This window comes from Berghia stephanieae, chromosome 4 (genome assembly GCF_034508935.2).
Source record: "Berghia stephanieae isolate SIO BIC M18660-M18661 chromosome 4, UCSD_Bste_1.3, whole genome shotgun sequence".
NCBI lineage: Eukaryota > Metazoa > Mollusca > Gastropoda > Nudibranchia > Aeolidiidae > Berghia > Berghia stephanieae.
Window position 1 is genome coordinate 17,726,520 of NC_088363.1, and position 6,552 is coordinate 17,733,071.

At 33.4% G+C, this 6,552-nt stretch overlaps 1 protein-coding gene across 1 annotated transcript in view; it reads right to left on the reverse strand.

Moving 5' to 3' along the window:
* LOC144970137 (sodium- and chloride-dependent GABA transporter 2-like) overlaps positions 1-4,285 on the reverse strand; it is an 84,226-nt gene extending 79,941 nt beyond the window's left edge. Inside the window, exon 1 of the mRNA XM_078909393.1 lies at positions 4,002-4,285. The gene's annotated coding sequence lies outside the window, so the exon portion shown is untranslated. The remainder of the gene's footprint in view (positions 1-4,001) is intronic.
* Between the last annotated feature and the right edge of the window lie 2,267 nt (positions 4,286-6,552).

Genomic DNA, 6,552 nt, shown 5'->3' on the forward strand with positions numbered 1-6,552 from the left:
GATTTGTTTATCGAAAATTTAAAATAAACATCTTATTTTATTTTATCACGATGAAAATAATTTGACGCAGATGTGCATGTCAATCGGGTCTCTCTTATTTTTTTTCCGAGATCGTATTGAGCGAATGAAATTGACTCACTCGTCTCCTTATCATAATTTTCAACCCGCCAAAGAAGTTATAAGTAGTCCTTCAGAGCAATTTGTCTCATGGAGCTGAAGTTTATCCCGGTTTCAGCCGCGTGAAACGGACAATAGCGATCGTTTACTACCCTTCAGGTATGACTCTTTAATCTATCGCAAAGTACTTTCCGCCAGATTTAACAAACCCAGCTACACAGCCAACCACTGTTGTATGGACAGGGAGGTCAGATCAGAATCCCGACTTCACCAAAGATCTCGGTCTCTTTGGATGTGAAGCGAGTGCTCTTTCAACTGATACGTTTTCACTAACTATTCTCTAACAGACAATAATAATTAAGATTGAAGGTTGCACATCGTATCAAATTTTGGTTACGATTGTTTTGGTGTGCAGAACTTGTGATGATTATACATAGGAGGTCTATGCCACCGACACAAACATTTTGTTGTAGAAATTAAACTTGAGCTTTTATATAGTGCAATATCCTCTATACTTGCTAACAGCGTTTTTCACAAGTTTTCCATTTTCCATGTTTACTCCTCTTCTTACCAACCATAGGAAAACCGTATCATTTGTTACAATTTTCTTATTCTGACTTCATTTGTACATCAAAAAAATTTAAGATTTTTGTTTATTATATCTATCTAGCTTTTAAAAAATCTGACACTATGTTGTAGAGAGCTCACTTCGCTGAACTACAATGGGTAGGTGTGAAGTTTTAGGGAAAATCCTAAAAATGGCGGTAATGAAAGAGTTAAATTTCAACATAACTTCCAGGGGAAAGAATCCCTCATCCCAATAGTTATTACTATCTTCGCTAAGCGAAGCTGTAACTTCAAGAATTGTGTAATTGATTCACTAAAGGTAGATTTATAAAAAAAAAAAAAAAAGAAGTATCGTTTAACCATTTTTGTAAATGTCTTTTATTCAGAGAAAAAGAAATCGGAATCAGCTGAGGGGTAAAATAAAAAAATTTGCAGGCTCGTGCAGCGGTTGGGAGCATGTCCGGAGTTCCAAGAAGCAAGAGTGTAAGAATGATATATTGTTATTCACTTTGTAAACAGTAATCCATTACATTATTTTGATTGACGGACGTAGTACATAGTAAAACTAAGGATATCTCAACAGATATATGTTCCAGTTGTATTGAATCAAATGGAGAGAAAAAAACTTTCGGGTAAGACATCGCTACTCCTCCCACCTCAAACCGAAGAACTACCTAACAATTGCACAAATAATGATATTGAATAGGTTTGCCTTGAATAGATTTAATGCAGAGAAATGTTAAGTAAATATATACGAATGTGCCTTTTTAAAAATATATAAATGACAATAACAAAATCAATAGAGATTGTTTAAGGGTCAATTCAAAAGGAAGACCGGGATAAACAGGCGTTGATCGGAGTGCACTGGTGCCAATTGAGCTAGGAATAGGCGAAAGGTGAATTGTCTAGTTTGGTGGGGAATTGTATTTGGTACCAATTTAGTACGAACGCAAAGACCATAATGCCCCCCTTTTATTAATGTTTATGACAAATAAAAAGAAGAAGAAGTATGTATATCATTTATACCCCACCTATTCTATTATGCAAATAGCTCTAAGCGGCTTTTCAATACAATTAAAATTCTCCTGTACCAGGTGCATACCAAAGAAAAAGTTCATACCACGAACAGTAAACGGAAACCGGTTATAGCCTATCAAATATTTTCCAATAAAAAGGTTGTGATATTTATCTTTAAGGTTGCTTCTGTTGGAAATTCTCTTAAAGAAATTGGAAGAGAGGAGCAACGTGAGAAAAATACCTTTCAGAAAACATTTTTGGTGCCAGTTTTTTTTAAATAATGAAGAAGGAGAAGAAGAAGAAGAAGAAGAAGAAGAAGAAGAAGAAGAAGAAGAAGAAGAAGAAGAAGAAGAAGAAGAAGAAGAAGAAGAAGAAGAAGAAAAAGAAGAAGAAGAAGAAGAAGGAGAAGAAGGAGGAAGGGGAGGAGGAGGAAGAAGAAGAAGGAGAAGAAGAAGAAGAAGAAGAAGAAGAAGAAGAAGAAGAAGAAGAAGAAGAAGAAGAAGAAGAAGAAGAGGAAGAAAAACTCCGACATGTTGAAATTTAAAACCAAAATGTGTCAATGCCGATGAGTAAAAAGTTTTGTGCCAAAAAAATGCTAAATTTAGATTATTTATTTACAATTACTGTGATGAAATCAAAACAATTCATTGCCCAAATCAAATATATATATATATATATATATATATATATATATATATATATATATATATATATATATATATATATATGTATATATACCGTCATTATTGTCTTTGACTTATATTTGGAACGAATACAAGTATAGTTAAGTTGAGTTTTTTTTTAACTGCAGAACAAAAAGAAGAAGAGAAGAATCGGAAATAAAAGACGTAGAGAAGTGTTGGGAGAAGAACTAAAATAGTCAAAACCACAGAAAATGGGAGCCGAAACCATTCAACCGAGTCGAGAAAGAATAGATCATTGGATCCACGACCTTAATGTCAACAATGCGTGAGAGGAAAATCCTCTCAGCTAACTTTAAAAGTGCGTATTTATTTTTAGGCAGTTGATATTAAGGTCGTGGATCCAAGATCTCTTCTTTCTCGACTAGGGTAGTTGGAATCTTTTATTTTCATTATTTTCTCCTGGATTTGCTCTATTTCCATTGCCTGTTATCATCGTTAAAAGTCCCTATTTCATCTACTCCTTTTGACAAGGAAATGTAAGGATTAGAACATCACATGGCTGGGCAGTCACGAATCGCTACAGAACATACATAACATGATAAAAAGAATAGGATTAGTAAGGCCTAAATAAAGCAATAGACGGCTTTCATTTCCTGGGCAAAAAGCATCTACAATAAACCACACATAATAGTCATTATTGCAACAACAAAAAAATCAGCAAAGAAGTTAACGACTCGAAACCGGGTAGAGCTGACCAAGGGGAGGGGAGAGAGAGAGAGAGAGAGAGAGAGAGAGAGAGAGAGAGAGAGAGAGAGAGAGAGAGAGAGAGAGAGAGAGAGAGAGAGAGAGAGTAAAGTATTTCAAGATTTCAATATTTTCCAGATGAGAATCGAAATTTAGCAATTCTGAGGTATCATCCGGGTAGCCTGGTTCGTAATGTTAAAGGAAAGTCCACATACCACCCCCAACCACCGGGAGGCCTTCCGAAAGATCCTCGGTCTCAATTCTCTTTCAATTTGTATTTTCACCGTGGGTCTTTTGTCAGGCATTTATTTTTTTTTTAATTTGTCAATGTATAGTAGCATTTTTAAAATTTTAGAACAAACCTCGATAGATTAGGGAAAGTTTAAAATTTCCTAATATGACCATTGTTTTGGTTATCCGCCTCCATTTTGTTTGTTTATTTGTTTTATTTATTTATTTATTTTGTTGTTTGTTTTTTGTTGTTGTTGTTTTTTTAAGGATTAAAAGGTAGTGCAAAGCAGTCCTAGTTTTGTTTTTGTTTTTCTATATGGGTTGGCGCGAGATTGGAGGAATTATTCTTTTCTATTATAATTAGTTATAGTTATAGGTTTTAGTAAAGGTTCTAGGGTGTTTGTTTTTTTTTTATATTAGGGTTAGTTAAAGGTACTAGTACTAGGTTTTAGTCTTTTCTTAGGATTAGTTGAGGGAATGTTTGGGTTGTTTCTCTTAGCACGAGGAGCTTTAGGAAGGTCACCCCAACCCCCAACCCCTCACATACATAAAGCATAAAGGAAAACCAAACAAAACCGGTCTTAGGTTCGATTCTCATTTTCATTCAAGGAAGACGGGAGGCCTTCCGAAATCTATGATGATAACGAACAATGCGTATAATATAACATTAATAAAGCCTACCTTGCCTCGTCTTCTTGGTTGGTCTTGTTCATAAGCAAATTCATTTAACTTCTGTTTTCTCCTCTATTTCTAATGATATACTAGTTCCAAGGCCACCGCTGCAAGTATTACTTATACGGAAAGGATGAATAATAATCTTCATTTTGATGATGGTTAACGTTTTGTCACAGAAGAATAATTCCTTAGATTGATGTTGACGGTAGATATTTTACGTGTCTTTAAAAAAAAAAAGGAAAGAAAACTATTAAACGCGATTTATATCTCATGTAGTGTTCTTCCGTTCCAGTGTAAACCACACCAATATGAACATAGATCTAACTTTAAATCGGGAATTGGGAAAATGTTATTTATTGTCGTCAAAACATTTTTTTTCTTCAGATCTTTGACTTTGAATTTTATTTGTCTTGGAGTTGTTTCATGGCATCAATCTATAGACGTTTATCTAAACATTTGTAGTGAGCTGAACCTTTTCTCATTAATTTTTTTGTTTGTTTAACTCTCTCCTTACCGACCATTTTTCAGCATTTTCCCAAAATGGTTGGCTTACCCTGAGGAAAAATTGATTTTTTAAAACTCAAGCAATCTCTCTACAAAACAACTTTATGTTCTTATTAATTAAACAAAGATCATTGTGATGTACTAAAAAAATCCGAATAAGAAAAAATGTATATTGTGTCGTAACAAATGTGACGATTTTGCTGTAGGTGGTAAGGAGAGGGTTAAAGTAAGCAAGCAATTGTTACTGTCGTTTTGAGGCTGCATAAACATAAATAAACTCCGGCCGTATAGGACTCATTGCAATAAAGCCTTACTTTCAGTGCTTTGAAATGATTAAAATTGAACAGAAATCTTAGAATAGTAAAAAAAAAAACACAAAAAACAACCTATTTTTTAAATGTTGTTTCGTGTTGTTTTTGCAATCGGTTGACGTGTAATTATTTGCATGTCGTTCACAGTCTACACGATTTTATTTATGTAATTTATTTATTTATTTATTTATTTATTTATTTATTTATTTATTAATTTACTAACTTACTTACCTATTTATTTATTTATTTATTTATCCATCTATTTATTTATTTATATATTTATTTAGGTATCTAGTTATTCATTTATATATTATTTTATTTATCTATTTATATTTTTCTTGTTTGTTTATTAGAAAAATACGACGTGCGCTTTTTGGCAGGTCTGATAACTCAATTTATTATGGGCTCATTGTTGTAATGGAAACATAACAAAACGACACAAAATATTGTCCATTACAACAATGTTAAACTAGGCCCATAATTGCGTTCGGAACTCAGACATACATATGTGTAAACGTCGGAAAAATATCATTGATAATACAAATGAATTCATATATATTAATCGATGTGTACACATTTTCAGGTCTGACATCCGAACGCAATTATGGGCCTAGTTAAATTTTTGTAATGGACAACATTTCGCTTCATTATTTGAGATTTCCATTACGATAATAATGAGCCTATAATGAATTGGGTTATCAGACCTTCAAATAAGGACACGTCGATATTAATCATACAAACATAGCAGTCCGTTCAATGATCGTGATGATCAACTCACAATGTATTATTCTAGTGTTGAATAAAATTTGAACCCAATTTCATTTTCAACATATTTTTCGCTTTTATTTGGGCACGGAGAAATAAGCACTGTCTGCGTTTTATATATATATATATATATATATATATATATATATATATATATATATATATATATATATATATATATATAATCATCATTATCATCATCATCGTCGCCTAGATATTAATCTACGGGTATTCTATTGTAATAAATGTACAATGTCAACAAAATGTATTAAACTAAAAAGATTATTTTAATACGAACATTACATATAATTTTTTTTCTCTCCATTATTAGCCATCCTTTACGCGCTCAAAATGCTTCAATCCTTCTCCCAACCGGCCACGTGGAACCACATTACAGGACAACTTATATATGTCTTTTTTTAAAAATACTACTTTTGTGGGTGTGTGTCTATCGTGTGCCGATGTTTGTGTGTAGGTGTGTGTGTGTGTGTGTGTGTGTGTGTGCGCGCGCGTGTGTGTGTGTGTGTGTGAGAGAGAGAGAGAGAGAGAGAGAGAGAGAGAGAGAGAGAGAGGGAGGGAGTGTTTGTTTGAATGATTGATCGTGTAACTGACTTATGTAATGCAATTTTACCACGCTTGAATAGCCATTTCTGGACAATAAAGATCGTCGTCATCATCATCATCATCATCATCATCATCATCATCATCATCATCATCATCACCATCATCATCATCATCATCATCATCATCATCATCATCATCATCATCATTATCATCATCATCATCATCAGCAGCAGCAGCATCATCTTCATCATCATCATCAGCAGCAGCAGCAGCAGAAGCAACATCATCATCATCATCATCATCATCATCGTCGTCGTCGTCATCATCATCATCATCATCATCATCATCAGCATCATCATCATCATCATCATTATTATTATTATCATTAATATCATCATCATCATCATCATCAT